The sequence below is a fragment of the Sus scrofa genome, chromosome X (genome assembly GCF_054392235.1).
Source record: "Sus scrofa isolate SSC_HxYL_T2T_F1_AM1 chromosome X, Sscrofa_HxYL_maternal_Yorkshire_Landrace_v2.0, whole genome shotgun sequence".
NCBI lineage: Eukaryota > Metazoa > Chordata > Mammalia > Artiodactyla > Suidae > Sus > Sus scrofa.
In genome coordinates, this window is record NC_139401.1 from 24,935,736 (window position 1) to 24,953,690 (window position 17,955).

At 39.1% G+C, this 17,955-nt stretch overlaps 1 long non-coding RNA gene across 2 annotated transcripts in view; it reads left to right on the forward strand.

The window, feature by feature from the left end:
* Positions 1 to 738: 738 nt before the first annotated feature.
* Positions 739 to 17,955, forward strand: part of LOC110257768 (uncharacterized) — a 575,664-nt gene continuing 558,447 nt past the window's right edge. The window contains exons 1-2 of one of the 2 annotated variants that reach the window (XR_014835853.1): positions 906 to 965; positions 12,973 to 13,028. This is a non-coding gene — a long non-coding RNA (uncharacterized LOC110257768). Of the gene's footprint in view, positions 966 to 12,972; positions 13,029 to 17,955 lie in introns of both variants that reach the window. The other variant, XR_014835852.1, reaches the window with a different exon arrangement.

Consider the following 17,955-nt stretch of genomic DNA (forward strand, 5'->3'; position numbering starts at 1 on the left):
ACAGATGTATGTAGGTTTCTATGTTTGGTAGCAGAAAGTTGAGGGAGTTCCTGTCTGGAGCCTCTATTTTGTCTGTGAAATAGCGGGTGGCATCATGTTCTGAGAGTTAAGGGGAGGTAATGAATGTTGGATTTGGGGACACTCTAAAGTTGGAGGAAATGGGTGCTGTACAGAGTAGGAGAATGAGCTGTCCAAGGAAACAGATTAGCCATGGCTCCCTGAACTCCACGCTTCAGACACACTGAACTTCTTTTAATGACTGCAACCTACTCACACACCTTCTCCTTTGAACCTTCAGCAATTTTGGTACCTCTGCCAGGAATGCTCCTCTGCTACCTTCATCTGATGATTCCCACTCATCCTTCAGATACCAACTTCGATGTACTTCTAATAAGCCTCTTCTGCAGTTAGGTAGAGAAAGTTAGCTGCCCTGGGTATGTGTTTCCATGGTCACCCTCATTTTATTTGCCATATCGTTGTAGTTGCTTATCTTACTGGCCTGGCCATCTCTCCTTTTTTTGGTGGGGAGGGTGTATCCACAGCATGTGGAAGTTCTTGGACCAGGGATCGAATCCATGCCACAGCAGCAAACTGAGCTGCTACAGTGAGAGTGCTGGATCCTTAACCTGCTGTGCCACAAGGGAACATCTCTCCTTCCTAAAGATCTGCTCTGAGCATCTGAGGCCATATGGTTAGGGATGATGATAACATGCTTAGCTCTGACCTATATATAGCACAGGGCCTGCCACATGATAGACACTTATAATACAGCTGCTGAAGGATTGTAGTGAACTCACTGTGACAAGAACAGTGATCACATGGCTAGAGGAGGGTGGGACTCTTAACAGCAGCCTATCTGGATGAAAGGTGCAGTCTGTAAGAAGCACTCTGGCCACTTTGAAGCTGAGTCATGAAGGAGGACTTCAGAGAGATGTAAGACTAAGACTCATGTTTCTCTATTGGCAGTAAGTGCTGGGGGAGTGCTGGCCCATGCTTTCCTAGCTGCCCTGGTAACCTGATAGTGTGTAAAGGGGGAAACTGTGGCTGCTAGGGTTGGGGGCACTGGCAGGAAGGAACACCACCATTCCAAGCGAGGCTCTAATATGCACAGGACCAAACATGGTCGTGAGTCTTGGTGGCTGATTTTGACTCTATTGTTTAATGTTGCTCATTATTTTAGCAACCTGAGAATAACAGCTGGACTGTATGGGATGGAAGCAACTTTTCCCTGGGGACAAACAGATTATGGAAGTTCTTCCGGAGAAATAGTACTTGTTAGTTTGCAAAACTAAATCCCCCCTTTTCTCCTCATTCTTAAAAAATGCCAAATTGCAAGATGTGCATGCATGTGTATATAAGATGAGGTTAGGACAAATTTAAGCCAGAGGAAATCCTTTATAGCTAGGCTGCCTCCTTCTCCTTCAATGGCTGATGAACTACAAATGCCAATTAGACACTGAGTTTACAGTTACTTTTGTGTATACTCTGAAAACTCACTTATTGTTGGGGATACTAGTTCAATGGAGAGAACAGGTTAGTACCAAGAAGTTCAATTGCTCCCCTGAAATATAAGTAGCTTACTGGTAAGGAATCCAAAGCAACAGGCCCTTTTCTATATTGGATGTATTCTCAAGACATCTATAATGGCCTGCAACAAACAGCAAGAAAGTAATAGCTACAAATGTTACTCAGTGGGAAGGGCTGGGAAAGGAGGTCACTCTTTCCAATCTCCAGTTTGAAACTGTGGCTGGTGCTCCATCACTTCATGGCGTGAGCTTTGAAGCTGCTCGTACTTTCCTTTCCATTTGTTTTAATTATGACTCTTATTTTTCATGGTGGTGGGACCATTTTCCAGGTCTTCGGTGTAGAACTTCAGTTTTGTCTTGTTTGGGGAGTGATGTCCTTCCTTTAGGAGACTCATTTTTGTGTTTCGTGAAGGGCACTTGCTAAGGCAAGGATTTTAGTGTTTCCCAGTCTGCTTAGCTCTCCTCAATAGCACAGTAATGCTGTCAACAGAAGAATCCCCAAGGCAAGCAGCATTTTTAGGGTCTCTAGTTCAGTCTAAGCTGTTTAATAAATGTGTTTTGAGGGGCGTGGAGTTGATTATTGAAGTCTTTACTTTGAAGGTATCTTCCTTCAGCAGTAGCTCCTAAGTAAGTTTAGAGTATGGTGAGGTCTTGTGTCTGGGATCACTTTGTCACAGGAGGGCTTGGCTTTGGAGAAGCTCTGACTTTGATTTTGAGGACATATGGCTCCTTGGGTCTTTCTCCATGGCTAAAACAAATTGATCTGTAATGTAAGAAAGGACACTAAGTGTTTCCATTCATTACCTTCATATTTGAAAACAGAAAACAGGGAGAGTGGTGATAAGTCATACATATATCTGATATGCAGTTACACGGTACTTTTACATTGGAAAGAAATTCTTCATCCTAAAGAGCAGTTCTTTATAAAAAGGTCTTACTTATAACCTAAACATAAAGAGGAGGTAGTATGTCATAGTGGTTGAGAGGGGGTACTTTAGGGCAGAGGGTCTAGATTCTAGGTGTTTGGACTTGGGTAATCCACTTGACCCTCTTAAGTCTCTGTCTTCTCGTCTGTAAATTGGAGCAAATAATAGTTATCAATGCATAGCATTGTTATAAGGATTGAATGAGATCATGCAGTTAGAGTTTGGCACACTGGCTGACAATAAGTGCTCGATAATTGTGTCATTTAATAGGACTTTTTGCTACTTTTTTCTCCAATTACCCTCCAAGGAAAGTAGATCCAGTTATATAAAGAGCTCTTTGTTCTGCAGCACCTCGATGGTTTTTCTGGGTAAACCAGTTTGGAATTAGACATGGGGAGAACTGAATTCCTTTTCCCACCCCTTCCCTCTCACTATCTTCCTTATTTATTTTATTGGTTTTTATAGCACTCATCACTACCTGTTATGGGATGAATTGTCTTCTCTGAAGGGATATGTTGAAATCTGTGTTGGTTTACTAGGGCTTCTGTAACAAATACCTCAGATTGGGTGGCTTAAACAATAGAAATTTATTTCTTCACTGTTCTGGAGGCTAGAAGTCAAAGATCAAGGTGTTGGTATGGTTGATTTCTTCTGATGACTCTCTTCTTGGCTCGTAGATGGTCCTTGTCTCCCTCTTTCTTTTTATGGTCATCCCTTTGCATGTGTCTATGTCCTCATCTCCTCATAAGGACACCAGTCATAGTGGATCAGAGACCACTCCAGTGACCCCATTTAACCTTAATTACCTCTCTAAAGGCCCTACCTCCAAATAGAGTCACATTCTGAGGTAGTAGGGGTTAGGACTTCAATATACCAATTTGGGGGAGAAACAGCTCACCCCATAACAAAGTCTTAACCTATGGAACCTATGAATATGACCTTATTTGGAAATAAGACCTTTGTAGACATAATCAAATTAAGATGAAGTTGTACTGGATTAGAGTAGGCCCTAAATCCAATGACTGGTGTCTTTATTAAGAGAGTGTAAAAGCTTTTAAGTTCAATTAGGCCCCTTTAATTTATTTTTGTTTTTACTTCCATTACTCTAGGAGATGGATCCAAAAAGATTGCTACAATTTACGTCAGAGTGTACTGCCTATATTTTCCTCTAGGCATTTTATAGTATCCAGTCATACATTTATTTAGGTCTTTAATCCATTTTGAGTTTATTTTTGTATATGCTATTAGAGAATGTTCTAATTTTCTTCTTTTACATGTAGCTGTCCAGTTTTCTCAGCACCATTTATTGAAGAGACTATCTTTTCTCCATTGTATAAACTAAAAAGGTTTTTCAGAGTAAGGGAAACCATAAACACAACGAAAAGACAACCTACAGAATGGGAGAAAATATTTGCAAATGGTGTGACCGAAAAGGGATTAATTCCAAAAATATACAAACAGCTCATACAGCTCAATGTAAAAAAAACCCAATCAGAAAATGGCAGAAGATCTATAGGTAAGTCATACATATATCTGATATGTATAGCATGAGGGTATGTTCTAACTTTATGGGCCGAAGACCTAAATAGACATTTCTCCAAAGAAGACATAAGATGGCCAACAGGCAAATGAAAAAAATGCTAAACATTGCTAATTGTTAGAGGAATGCAAATCAAAACTACAATGAGATATCATTTTACTCTGGTCAGATTGGCCATCATCAAAGAGTCTACAAATTACAAATGCTGGAGAGGATGTGGAGAAGAGGGAATCCTCCTTCCCTATTGGTGGGAGTGTAAATTGGTACAGCCACTATGGAGAACAGAATTGAGGTTCCTTAAAAAAATAAAAATAGTAACTCTAAAAATAGAGTTACTATATGATCCTGCAATCCCAATCATGTGCATGTATCTGAAGAAAACTCAAATTCAAAAAGATACATGCTCCCCAGTATTCATTGTAGTGCTATTCATAATAGCCAAGATATGGACACAACCTAAATGTCCATTGACAGATGAATGGATAAAGAAGATGTGGTACATACATATACAATGGAATACTACTCAGCCATAAAAAAGAATAAAATATTGCCATTTGTAGCAACATGGATGAACCTAATCAAATATACTTAAATTAAAGAAACGAAAGAGGTTCATTTGTGCCATATATTAGATTCCAACTATTGCCTTTGGAATGGATTAGCAATGAGATCCTTCTGTGTAGCCCTGGGAACTATGTCTAGTCACTTATGATGGAGCATGATAATGTGAGAAAAAAGAGTGTATACATGTGTGTGTAATTGGGTCACCATGCTGTACAGTAGAAAAAAATTGTATTGGGGAAATAAAAATTAAAAACAAATAAAAACAAACAAAAAACAAAAGAGGAGTTCTCTTGTGGAGCAGAGGGTTAGGGATTAACATTGTTCAACATTGTCACTGCAGTGGCTCAGGTTGCTGCTGTGGCGTGGGTTTGACCCCTTACCTGAGTATTTTTGTATGGTGTGGGTGCAGCCAGAAAAAAATGAGAGAGTGATACAGAGACATAGAGGAGACATATAAGGAAAGAAGGCCATGTGAGGATAGGGCAGAGATTGTAGTTATTCTGCCACAAGGCAAGGAATGCCAGGGATTGCTGGCTACCACCAAAAGATGGAAGAGACAAGGAAGGATTCTTCCTTAGAGCCTTTAAAGGTAACATGGCCTTCCTGATGTCTTGATTTTAGACTTCCAGTCTCCAGAACAATGGGAAAATAAATTTCTGTGGTTTTAAGCTATCCGGTTTTTGCCAATTTGTTATGACAGTCCTGGACAACTAACACATCATCTGACATTATCTGTTAATTGTCTTCTTTATCCTCCACTAGAATATAAGTTCCATGAGGGCAAGGACTTGCCTGTCTTGGTCACTGTTGTTTTGATAGTATAATGGATATTTACTGAATGAATGAGGGAGGACAATTTTTTTTCTTTCATTTATTTATTTTTTGTATGTTTTTTTATTTTATGTTTTTCATTTGGGGGGGCAATTTTGAAGAATAGGTGTGAGGAGCAGAGATAGGAGAAGGGAAAAGGGGAGGAAGGCATTGAAAAGGCCAATGGTGAGGAGTCTCAAATATACTCATATAATACTGAGTGGACTTCTGGTAGAGATGGTAAAGGGGTTGAATCCTGTCCAGTTTGATGTGGCAAGAGATAGAGACAAAATATGGAAATTGGGTCAGAAGAGCACTGGGACCTTAAACTCGTAATGAGTAGAAATTGAAGGGATTGCATTGACCTTTCACAGGTCATGGAAATAGCAGGGCCCAAGCTAATTACACCAAGATCCCAAAGGAGCAAGGGTGCCAAATGATATCTGCTTTACAGTTCAGATATGTAGTTTCCTCGATTCATCCTCCACATCCCCTACATTTTCCCATGGCATTTATCTTTTTGCCTATTTCTTCTGAGTTTGGGGAAAATTTATCAAACTATTTTTAATTGTCTAGTTTAGTTTTCTGCAGTAGGCCATCTATCTCTAGTATATTTTTTCATCTGAAAGCAATCTTTCCTGACCTTAGAGTAGTCCTGTTTATAGAAATACAGTATTGCAAATTTTATTGTAAATCCAAATGATGGATTTTATATTGTTTTTTACTTTTTAAAAGAAGTCCCTTAAAATTTTTTGTTCTCTTATGGTTACCAAAAGGGAAAGGTGGGGGGAGGGGTGGATTGGGAGTTTGGGATTGGCATGTGCATGGTATTGTACATGGAATGGATGGTCAATGGGGACCTACTGTCTAGTATATAGAACTCTACTCAATATTCTGTAATAACCTATATGGGAAAGGAATCTGACAAAAATGGATATGTGTATATGTATAACTGAATCACTTTGCTGTATAGCAGAAATTAACACAACATTGTAAATCAACTATACTTCAATAACACTTTAAAAAACGAAAAAAACTTTTTTGTTCTGCATCCCTAGAGGGTCTTTGTAAATTGGACTTTTGACTCTCTCCCTTGCTCTTTCTCTCTCCATTCAATGAGTTTTTTTGATTTCTTCTTCCTGATATTTATGCTTAACTATTACTGAGGTTGACATGTCAGAGACTGTGTGGGGCCCCAGCTTAAATATTTTAATATAAGACACAAGGAAAAGTTGATATTTTGTATTGCTTTACTTTGATAAATAAGGATTTCACTTGACTGGAAGGAGTACAGAGTATTTTATAAAGGGGACAGACACAGGGCAGGGAGGTGAACTGCTGGGTTACGTAATTTCTCTTTCATGTTTGTTATGGCAAATGATGTGTCCTGCTCCACTTCCAAAATCATGATGGTCATTGTTTATAATCTTTGAGGGCAATACCCTTGCTTTTCTTAACCCCTTTGTCTCACTAGGTTGAGCCGAGCTAGCAGTGATGTCCACTGATCTCTGCCCCATCCATATATAAGTACTTGTATACTTCTAGAAATGTTTGACTTTTTTCTTTCTCATGTGGCCTAAAGTCTACTTGTTCCTATTTAAATGTGCTCTAATCTTGGAAGTTTCTGTGAGATTCTACCCATTGTTCCCCATGTGTTGGTCCACTGATAAATCCTTTCCTTAATCCAGTCCCATCTCTACAACATGCCACCCTTCCATTTTCCCTAATGTTGCTATATATTTTTCCATATTATTTCTTCGCTTATTATCATGGGAATTTGAGAGAGAAGGAAGTTAGTTACGTGGGATCAATTTGCCATCTTGAAACAAAATTAGGAAAATGATATGGAAATTTTACAGAGAAGGTAGGCCTTAGATGGAGAAAGGGGCACACATGATCTTGGGTTGGAAAGTTCTGGGTATTAATCTAAGCTTGGCCTCTTCCTGTCTGTGTAACCTTGGCCATTTGACCTCTTGGGATCAAGCTCTTTTTCTTATAGCTCCATCATCTTCAGGAATGGAAAGAATTTTATGGTGAAAAGGAGGAGGGAGGGCATAAGATGTAAGCAAGAACAAAGGCACAAACATTGGAATGAGGGTGATGTGTAGAGATGAAAACAAGCTGAGATGTTGTCAGTGTTGTTGTTGTCTATCCTACAGTCATCCCCTCTTTCCTGGCTGGAAGAATTCAATTTTTTTGTACTCTCCCTTATACAGCCATGGTGGTCCTTTTCCTCTTGCCAAGTTTGGGGATGGGCACATGATAAGGTAGCCAGAGTCATGAGGGGACATTGTGGGGACTTCTGGGAAAGCTCTTCTAATTGTTGATGAGAACAAGAGACACAAATGCCTTCTCTTTTTGCCCTGGACGTTGTTGCATGTGATGCTTTGAGCAAAGGACCGTGATCCTGAGGATGAGCCCCATTCTGAGGATGGGTTGATAGACCTAGAATTTAAGAGAGGAGAGGAAGAATCCAGGGTACTTGATGATGATGTGAGGATACTGAATTAATCAATCCTGTGACTTCTGTCACTTCCAACTTTAATCAAGAGAGCCAGTGGAACTGTGCAGATTTTCTTTTTTAAAAAATTTGAAATTCGAAGCATACAAAATGATACAAGGGAGACAAATGTATATTTGGTTTGACTGGGAAATAAAAATGGTTAGGTTAGAAGGAAGATTGCCATTAAGAGCTTTGAAAACCAAAGAGAAGAGTTGAAGTTTGATGTGGTAGATCACCGGGAGCTACTGAAAACTTTTGATCTTGATGAATATAGCATTTTATTTTATATTTTTAAATTGTTTTTATTTTTTCCATCATAGCTGTTTTACAGTGTTGTCAATTTTCTACTGTACAGCAAGGTGACCTAGTCACACATACATATATATATACTTTTTTCTCACATTATCATGCTCCATCATAAGTGCCTAGATATAGTTCCCAGTGCTACACAGCAGGATCTCATTGCTTATCTATTCCAAAGGCAATAGTTTGCATCTATTAACCCCAAATTCCCAGTCCATCGCACTCCTGAATATAGCATTTTAAACAAGATTCATTTGTGGGAGTTCCCATTGTGGCTCAGTGGTAACGAACCCGACTAGTATCCATGAGGATGCAGGTTCAGTCCCTGGCCTCACTAGTGGGTTAAGGATCAAGTGTTGCCATGAGCTGTGGTGTAGGTCGCCAGTGTGGCTTGGATCCTGCATTGCTGTGACTGTGGCATAGGCCAGCCACCGCAGCTCCGATTCTACCCCTAGCCTGGGACTTTCCATGTGCCGCGGGTACAGCCCTAAAATAAATAAATAAATAAATAAATACATACATAAATAAACAAGATTCTTTTGAGAATATGATGGTTAAAATAATTAATGGAAGAGTCTACATTTAAGAAGACCAGCTAAAAAATTTGGCAGTGTTTCAAGTATGGTACAATAGGCCACTGGCTCAGAGTCTGGTATTAGGGGCGATCACTGTACTTTTGGTTTAATTTTTCCTTCTTTCTCTTGTCTCCTGTAAGACCTGGTGGAGAAGCATTTCCTGTTAGTGAGACAGGGCATATATCATTTGGGCAAACTCTCCCATGTTATAGAGGGGTGGTTGCTGGCTTATGAAGAAGAGAGACCAATGCCTAGGGAGTGGGAGATGGAGGATCAAAGAATGAGACGCCAGCAGCGCCATCTCTGTCTGCGCTCTCCCTGCCCCTCCCATGGGCTACACTCACTGCAATGGCAAAGCCAAAGGGGAAAGAGAAATTGTTGCTCCCCAATGGCAGTTGGGGGCATCCAGCAGCACATAACATCTGCTTCTTAGCTTAAGAAGCCTCTTGGGTGGGAAAATCTATCCTGCTATAAACTTTGGACACTTCCACATATACTTACCTGTGTGATATTCTTTTATGAAGAAAACATATTTCTATTTAATTCTTAGCTCAATAAGAAAACCTGTTAGTGTAGAATCATGTACTTAGGTCCTGTGTAAAGGTAATCTGATATTTAATCTTTTGGATTTAAGATAAAATAGTGTTTCCATTATAAAAATATACAGCAACATTTACTTTAAATAGTAACTTTCTATTGTACTTTAAAATATAATTAAATTCTCAGTTGACTTTACTAGCAACACGTCTGTTTTGTAAAGTAAACTCCAACTGCAAAGAAAGTTATTTATTTCCATGCTTGGTAAAGACACATTGTTCTAAATAATGATTACCGTGGAGAAATTAGAAGCCACACACAGCTTTTACCCAGCAGGGAGTGTATTTTGAGACTCAATAAATTTGAGCTAATCTGATTTTTCAAAAAATAGCACAATTTCTCCTTTATACATAATTATATCAGTTAGAGATTGCGTTTGGCAGAATATCCCAGAAAAGCTAACAAACAGTGTTTTAAAAAATTAGTGGGATTATTTGGAGTTCCCATTATGGTTCAGTGGTTAATGAATCTGACTAGGAACCATGAGGTTGTGGGTTCGATCCCTGGCCTTGCTCAGTGGGTTAGGGATCCTGCGTTGCTGTGAGCTGTGGTGTAGGTCACAGATGCAGCTTGGATCCCGCATTGCTGTGGCTCTGGCGTAGGCTGGCAGCTACAGCTCCAATTAGACCCCTAGCCTGGGAACCTCCATATGCCACGGGAGCGGTCCTAGAAAAGGCAAAAAAAAAAAAAAAAAAAAAAAAAAGTGGGATTATTTGTCTAATGTTTCAAAGGTCTGAGAGAAAGCAGCTCAAAGGTACCCGCAAGGAATACAATTTTTCTTCTCTTCCTGCTCTGACATCAGAACCCATGGTTGTTTCACTTTGAGCACTGAGGAAGATCCAGGCAGAGGAAGAAGGAAGAGGGAAAAGGAGCAGCAATTGGCTTTTATTTGTGTTTGATTGGACAAAACTGGTCACATGGTCACCCATAGATGTGAGGGGGTCTGAGAAAGTGAGCTTTCAGGGGTCCTGACTTTATAGTAAAAGAAGATAGGAAAGGGTTAGAATGCTTTTGAGCTGGGCAATTCACAGTATAGGCTTTAGCAGTGTTAGTTACTTTGGGAGAAGAAGGGAAAGACAACTCAAATTTCACATGGCAGATTATTTGGCTGGACTTTGACACAGGAATTTAGAGGCTAGAATACCATACCTGGGAAAGCTGATAACTGTGCAAAGAGATTTGCACAGATATCTGTGTGCAAAGAGATTTATTCTGTTTTTAATCATTTATTTTAACATTTGTAACTGACAAAGTGATTTTATTGTTTGTCTACATGCTAGATTATCTAACGCCTGCATTACCTTATTTTTCTGGTGAGGATTCTTAATGTTCAACCTGTCTTTGGGACATGTATGGGATGTGAAAATGGAAAGTTGAGCCTTGTTGCTAAGTTAATTACATTTACCACGTGTTGCGAACCTATACACTCAAATTCAGCTTTAAATATGTATCTAAACAATAAAAAAACCCAAACAACCCAATAGAAAAATGACCAGAGACCTAAACAGACATTTCTCCAAAGAAAACATAAAGATGGCCAACAGGCACATGAAAAAATGCTCAACTTCAGTAATTATTAGAGAATGCAAATCAAAACTACAATGAGCTACCACCTTACACAGGTGGTATGGCCATCATTAATAAGTCTATAAGTAACAAATGCTGGAGAGAGTGTGGAGAAAAGGGAACTCTCCTATACTGTTGGTGGGAATGTAAATTGGTACAACCACTATGGAAGACAGTATGGAGGTTCCTCAGAAAACGAAATATAGAACTACCATATGATTCAGCAGTCCTGTGGGCATATTATCCAAACAAAACTTTCATTCAAAAAGATACATGCATCCCTATATTCACTGTAGCACTATTCACAATAGCTAAGACATGGAAACAACCTAAATGTCCATTAACAGATGAATGGGTTAAGAAGATGTGGTACATCTATTTAGTGGAATACTACTCAGCCATAAAATGAATGAAAAAATGCCATTTGCAGCAACATAGATGCAACTAGAGAGTCTTATACTAAGTGAAGTCAGAAAGAGAAAGACAAATACCATATGATATCTCCACTTTTACATGTGGAATCTAAAATATGGCACAAATGAACCTATCTACAAAACAGAAAGAGACTCATAGACATAAAGAATAGACATGTAGTTACCAAGGTGGGTGTAGGGAGTGGGGTGGATGAGGAGTTTGAGGTTAGTAGATGCAACTATTACATTGAGAATGGATAAGCAAAGAGGTCCTACTGGTACAGCACAGGGAACTATATCCAGTCTCTTTTGATAGAACATGATGGACACTATGAGAAAAAGAATGTGGGTCACCATGCTGTGTATCAGATATTGGCACAACACTGTAAATCAAGTATACTTTAATTAAAAAAATAAGCCAGGTAGGGACAGAAAAAAAATGTATCTGTGCATTTGACAAACTGATTAAAATGGCCAATAGTGCATTGTCCTAAGTGAAATAAATCAGACAGGGAAAGACAAATATTGTATAATCGCACTTAATGTGTAGAATCTAGAAAAGCCAAACTCATAAAAACAGAGAGTAGAATGGTGGTTTCCAGGGCCTGAGGGGTTGGAGAATTGGGCACATGTTGCTTAAGGGTAAAAACTTGCAACTAGAAGATGAATAAGTCCTGAGATCTAATGCACAGCAGAATGATTATAGACAACAATACTGTATTATCAACTTCCAAGTTGCTAAGAGACTAGATCTTCATCATTCCCACCAGAAAACGAAATGCAGATTATGTGATGTGAATGAGGTGTGAGCCAACACTATGGTGGTAATCACAGTGTTATGTATAAATGTGTCAGATCAAGGTGTGGTGTGCCTTAAACTTACACAATGTCAACTATGTCTCAGAAACAGTGGCCTAGGGTGGATAGTGTCAGTGCTGTGTCCAGATTCTGCTCCCCTCCACCAATACAGTAAAAACCTTTTAAACATGTAACCACCAAAACAGCACCCACAGCTCACTCTATGTGGACTGCCTTCATTCTTTGCCCTTCTACATGTAGAGAGATAAGAGTGCCTGGGCATTTATGTTTCTCTGGGTGGCTCTTGATGGGACTTAGAGTTTGAAAGCTTCAGCTCCCTTGTCTCTACAGTCAGGGCAACTCTGAGGAGGAACCTAACCTCCAGAGCGCTCTTGAGGGACCACAGACTAACTCATTGCTTGGTTTTGGAATTCTGACAACTGTGTGACAAATGACCATAGCACTTAGCATCCTAAAACAACAAAAATGTTTTAACACGCACTTTCTGAGGGTCAGGAGTCTGGGAGTGGCTTAGCTGGGTGGTTCTGGCTCAGGGTCTCTAATGAAGTTGAAGTTGAGCTGTCAACCAGGGTGTGGTCATTGGAAGCTGAGGCATCCACTTCCCAGCTCACTCATATGGCTGTTGGCTGGAAATCTCAATTTCTGGCCATGTGAGCCTTTGCTCAGGACCACATGGCAGCTGCATTTTTCCAGAGATAATGGGTGGGAGGGAGGAGAGGGAGAGAGGAAGAGAGAGAGAAGGAAAGAGGGAGGCCAACACAAAATCAGCAGTCTTTTATAATTTTATTCTGGAAACGACATTCCATCATCTCTGTCACCTTCTTTTGCAGAGACCAACCCTGGTGCATTGTGGGAGAAGACTACACAAAGATGTGAATATCAGAAGGTGATATTTATGGCTGATCTCACAGTTTCTCTTCCTTCCCCATTCTCTGCTTCCTCCTCTCCTTGACTGGTTTCCATGTCCTTAGGTCTGTTTCTGGGGAGCTTGGCCTAAGTTCAGGCTATTTCTTTATCCAAAACAGGGATCAGTCTATGGGCTAAATTGCTTGTGGCTGGTTTCTGTACAGCCTGCAAGCTAAGAATGGTATATATATATATGTAATTGTTATTTCCCCAATACATTTTTTTCTACTGTATAGCATGGTAGATACTACTACCATGTATACATTCTTTTTTCTCACATTGTCATGCTCCATTGTAAGTGACTAGACATAGTTCCCAGGGCTACACAGCAGGATCTCACTGAAAAAAATCAAAAGAAGAATACTTTTTCATCATATATAAAAATTTCATAGTATTTGAAAATTATATGAAAGTCAAAATTCAATATCCATATATAGGTTTTACACATTTTTGTGACTGCTTTCACACTGCAAAAGCAGAGTTAAGTGGTTGTAGCCCTTGCTACATGGCCTGCCCTTTATAGAAAGTTTGCTGACTGCTGGTGTAAAGTGAACCAGCTTTGTGTGTTTTGTTATGTTCTTAGCATTTATTTTCAAAGCTTTGCCTTTTTTTTTTTTTTTTTTTTTTAGGGCCACGTCTTTGGCATATGGGGGTTCCCAGGCTAGGGGTTGAATTGCAGCTGTAGCCTCTGGCCTACACCACAGCCACAGCAATGCCAGATCTGAGCTGCATCTGCGACCTACACTCAGCTCACGGCAACACTGGATCCTTAACCCATGGAGCGAGGCCAGAGAGTGAACCTGCATCCTCGTGGATGCTTAGTTAGATTTGTTTCTGCTGAGCCATGACGGGAACTCCACCACTGGCCTCTTGACCATCAGTCCTAAGTCCTTTCAGTGTCCTTATGTTTTATTGTTAACTCTTCCCAGTGTCCTTTTGTCACTCCACATAGAAATAAAAATAAATTCTTTTGGATTTTCTAGCACCACCCTTCTGTAAGGCAAGGGAGGGGCTGTAACTTTCTGCATTAGGGGTCTGGCAGAAGAAACAAAGTTCTTGCTTGGTCCCGTGAAGTATGCCATCTTTCAAAACCCTAAGTGACGGTGGCTTGATTCTCAGAAGAGGAAATTTTAAAAATTATATTAAGAATTTCGAATAACTTGGACAGAGGCCCTTCAAATATCTTTGATGCTTTAACACCCATCCATTTCATGTCCTGAAGCAGGTAGAATTTGATCATTGTTGATCTTGTGGACTTGAGTGATGGTAAGATGCAATTCTGTAATGGAGTTTTTCTTTGCATATCAAGATTATATCAAGGGGGTGAATTAGTCAGCTGAAAAGTGCTTTATAATTTAAATAAAATGTTCATTCTCATATCCTCACCCAGGCCTCTGTGGCAAGCAAGGAGATTCAAATCCCGTTTTATTGATGAAGAAATGGATAAAATGATAGATTCAAAGTTCGCTAATTACATAGTGGTGAAGCTGGAGCAAGAATCCAGGCCTCTTGACTTCTAATCCACTGTTCTTTCGACTCAAGCACTTGACTATTTACTGTGTGCTGAGCAGTGTATGAAGCACAGTGGGAACTTACAGTGAAATAGTACTTACAATAGTACTTATATTTAAATGCCACTTTCAACTCCCCCCTCCCACAAACATTTATTTTCTCCACTGAAATTAGTATATATTAGATTACTCTTGTTCATGCTGTCTTGTTTAGTAGCTGTCAAGTGAATTTCTACACACTTGAATTTTACATTATAATCGATGTAACACAATTGGTATCTAGAGGAAAAACCTTTTATCTATTAACTCCTCCTTTATTGGTTCTGTGTTCCCTAAGAAATAGAGCTAAAGCACGAAACCTTTTGTAATTTTAGGCTTTGGCTAATAACTATATGCAAAGGAGCTTTAGATATTTTTAAAGTTAAAGTGGAGAAATAACTTATTGGTTTGACAGGTCATATGGGCTTAAAGGGATGAGAAACAGAGGTTTTCGTGATACTGGGAAAAGAGTATTTCATGTGAGGCTGGCTTAATTTACCTAACTGGCAAATGGAAAACAATTTAAAGAATTTATCTCTGTAAGGTGTCTGAACATTTTGAAAACATGAGAAGTGCTTTTTTTTCCTGATTGTAAAGTTAGTATATGATCATTATAAAAAACATGGACATGGCAGAAAGTTGTTAAAGACAAATCTCTGACCTGCTGGGGGGTTTTTACTATAAAGTAACATTTGCATTTATTTCCTTCTAGGTAATTTCTCCCCTTGGACTATACTGTACACACTTGGGTGGGTCAGGTTTTTTGGTCCAGCTTGTAGCACACAGAGTCACCTTGAATACTGGAAAGAAAGGTTATAATGCATTTCTCCCTTCCATAGATAGTACAGGTCTTGTCTAACTGGAAGTACTTTTTCACTGAACTATTCACATCATGTACCAGTATTTTATGCTTATGAATCATCCTATTTCTTTTTATTAGGGTTATGAGTTCTGTGGGATGACTAGAGAGGTAATTTTTCCCTAGTACCACCAGAATACTTTTGACAGACAGCCTTGAACAGAGAATAAAGCCAGTCTTTTAAATTTGCCTTTAATCCTGCTCACATATTCTGTTGATGTATTTTGAACATCTTTTATTTTCATAGCGAGCCATTTAAAAGAGAGATTAGCATTGACTTTTCCAGAGTGAATGGCAAATCCGTTCCTTTGTAGTGGCTTCCTTTTTTAACTGCTAATTTTCTTTTATGGTCTTATATAAATATTCAGTGTGTTGAAATTTTTATTTTTTTGAATAAAAAAATCTAAGTGAATCTTGTGGGACACAAATACACATGCACACACATGTGTGTGCTCAACATACATGCATACACTTCTTTAGTATAGTCTTTGTATGGTTTGGTGACCGAGGTCTGATATTCTTAAACAGTAAACCCTTTTGAGAGCTTTTTTTTTTTTTAATAAGACCACATCTCTCATTTTAGTATGAGATTAGCAAGAGATTTTTCTCCTCTCAATCACCATCCCTCTATGAACTGTCACAGAGAGAGAAAGTCTATCTTTCTTGTTTGCCAGTATGTGTATCTTTGAAGATCATTTCACCAATAGCATGGCCAGGATTCTACTGCAATGCGCAAAGAATGTGGTGGCAAAGTTTGAAAAACTTGGGCAATAATTACAGATAATTACACATGAGAGAAGAACTCAAATATGTCCTTAGGCCTTTGAGGTATAGATGGAAGATCTCCAATAGATTCTTTTATACCCCTGTAAGCCTTAGTGTCAGCTTGACTTACAAGTACCATTTTCTTTGGCTAGCATTTCCTCCTCTCTTGCTAGTGGTCCTTACTCATATAGTTTGCATCACCAAGAAAGAAATATCAAAAGACAAATGTTTGAATTCACATACTAATTTAGTGAAACTAGATGAAGACTCAAATGAATGTTTGTTTGATGCTAGTCTTTTAGGGTTGCCAAGCCATCTGCCTCATTCAGCAATGGTCTCATTATTTTTCAAGCTTATTCTGCATTTTGTTGATAGATTTATTTAATGGATTTTTCATTTGCTGTTTGCCAGTCTTTGCTTTTTCTTTCAGAAAGCACCCAACACAAGAAATGATCTATGATGGTCTTCCTGCATTCTAGTATGTCAGTAGGGGTGAGATGGAGTCAGTGGGAAGTCAAGATACCATTTTAGATGGACACATCTTTCAAGGAAGAGAGTTGACAGTTTGGTCTGGGAAAGAACCTTTCAAAGGTCATTCTGTTTAACGTGTGTGAGTAGTTGTAATAGCTGGTGAGTCCAATTCTTTGGAATAAGTCACTAACATCTAAGTGATATAATAGCTTTTTCAGCCCTGGGTCCTCTTGCAGCTTGGAGGTTAATATCTTACTGCCACATGAGCATTTAACTCAGTGCTGGTTGCAAGAATCAGAACAGTTACTTTGTCATCTGTGGGGGTCTTTAAAATATATTTTTATTGACATTTACTAACAGCCCATTTATTTCCAAAAAAGTATTAAGATAGGTAACATGGAGTAAAACTGAAAATCAGATTAATTACAAGAAAAGGATAATATCCCCAAAGTTACAGAGGATAATTTAAAATGAGTAGTTTCAAATTATGTAATTTGTGGCATAAATTTGGAGATTAGGAGTCTGTGTCAAACATTTCATAAACTTATTTCCAAAAGGATATTTTGATATAAATTGTTAAGATAGATTTAGTGACCTCATTAAAACCTTGTTTATAAGGTAGAAATAGAATATCATAAAGTGGGTAATGGCTTCCAGAAGGAGGAAGAGGTGTTCCTTCCTTCATTGCCTCCTCCTGGAGGGGGTCTTACAGGAAGTTATCTCTCCCTTTGCAGAAGGAAGTTTGAAATAGTAGTGAGTTCCCTGCCCTTTCCACTGTTTTCACTCTAAACAGTTTAGGGAGGCAAAGTTAATTGAAAATGGAAAGGCGCATTTTCTAGTTATTTTCTCTGAGTGCGATATTATTTTAGTTTAACAATGTTTGCCTCAAAATTAAGATATTTCTAGAGAACATTGAGTTTCTCCATCATCCACCTCTTAGGAGGTGTTAGGGAGGGAGAAGTACTTTTGGATTGAGAGACCTTTGGGGGAAAGATAGCCACTGATGGGTGTCCTGCAGATTGGGGCTGTGGATAGTCATAGATCATCATGAGGATAGACTGGGAAGCAGAGGAAAAAGGATGGCTTTTTATGAGGGCATGATGGAGACCAAAGGTAGAAGGAAAGGCAATTCAGAAAGAGAGAAGGAATGACCTCCAAGAAGAGTCTACTTTGCACTTTACCTCAGGCCTTGGAAATGGGTCGGAGCTGCAGTTACTCTTATGTGCAGCCCTCAGAATCTGCTCAGTGCAGCCCTTTGAATA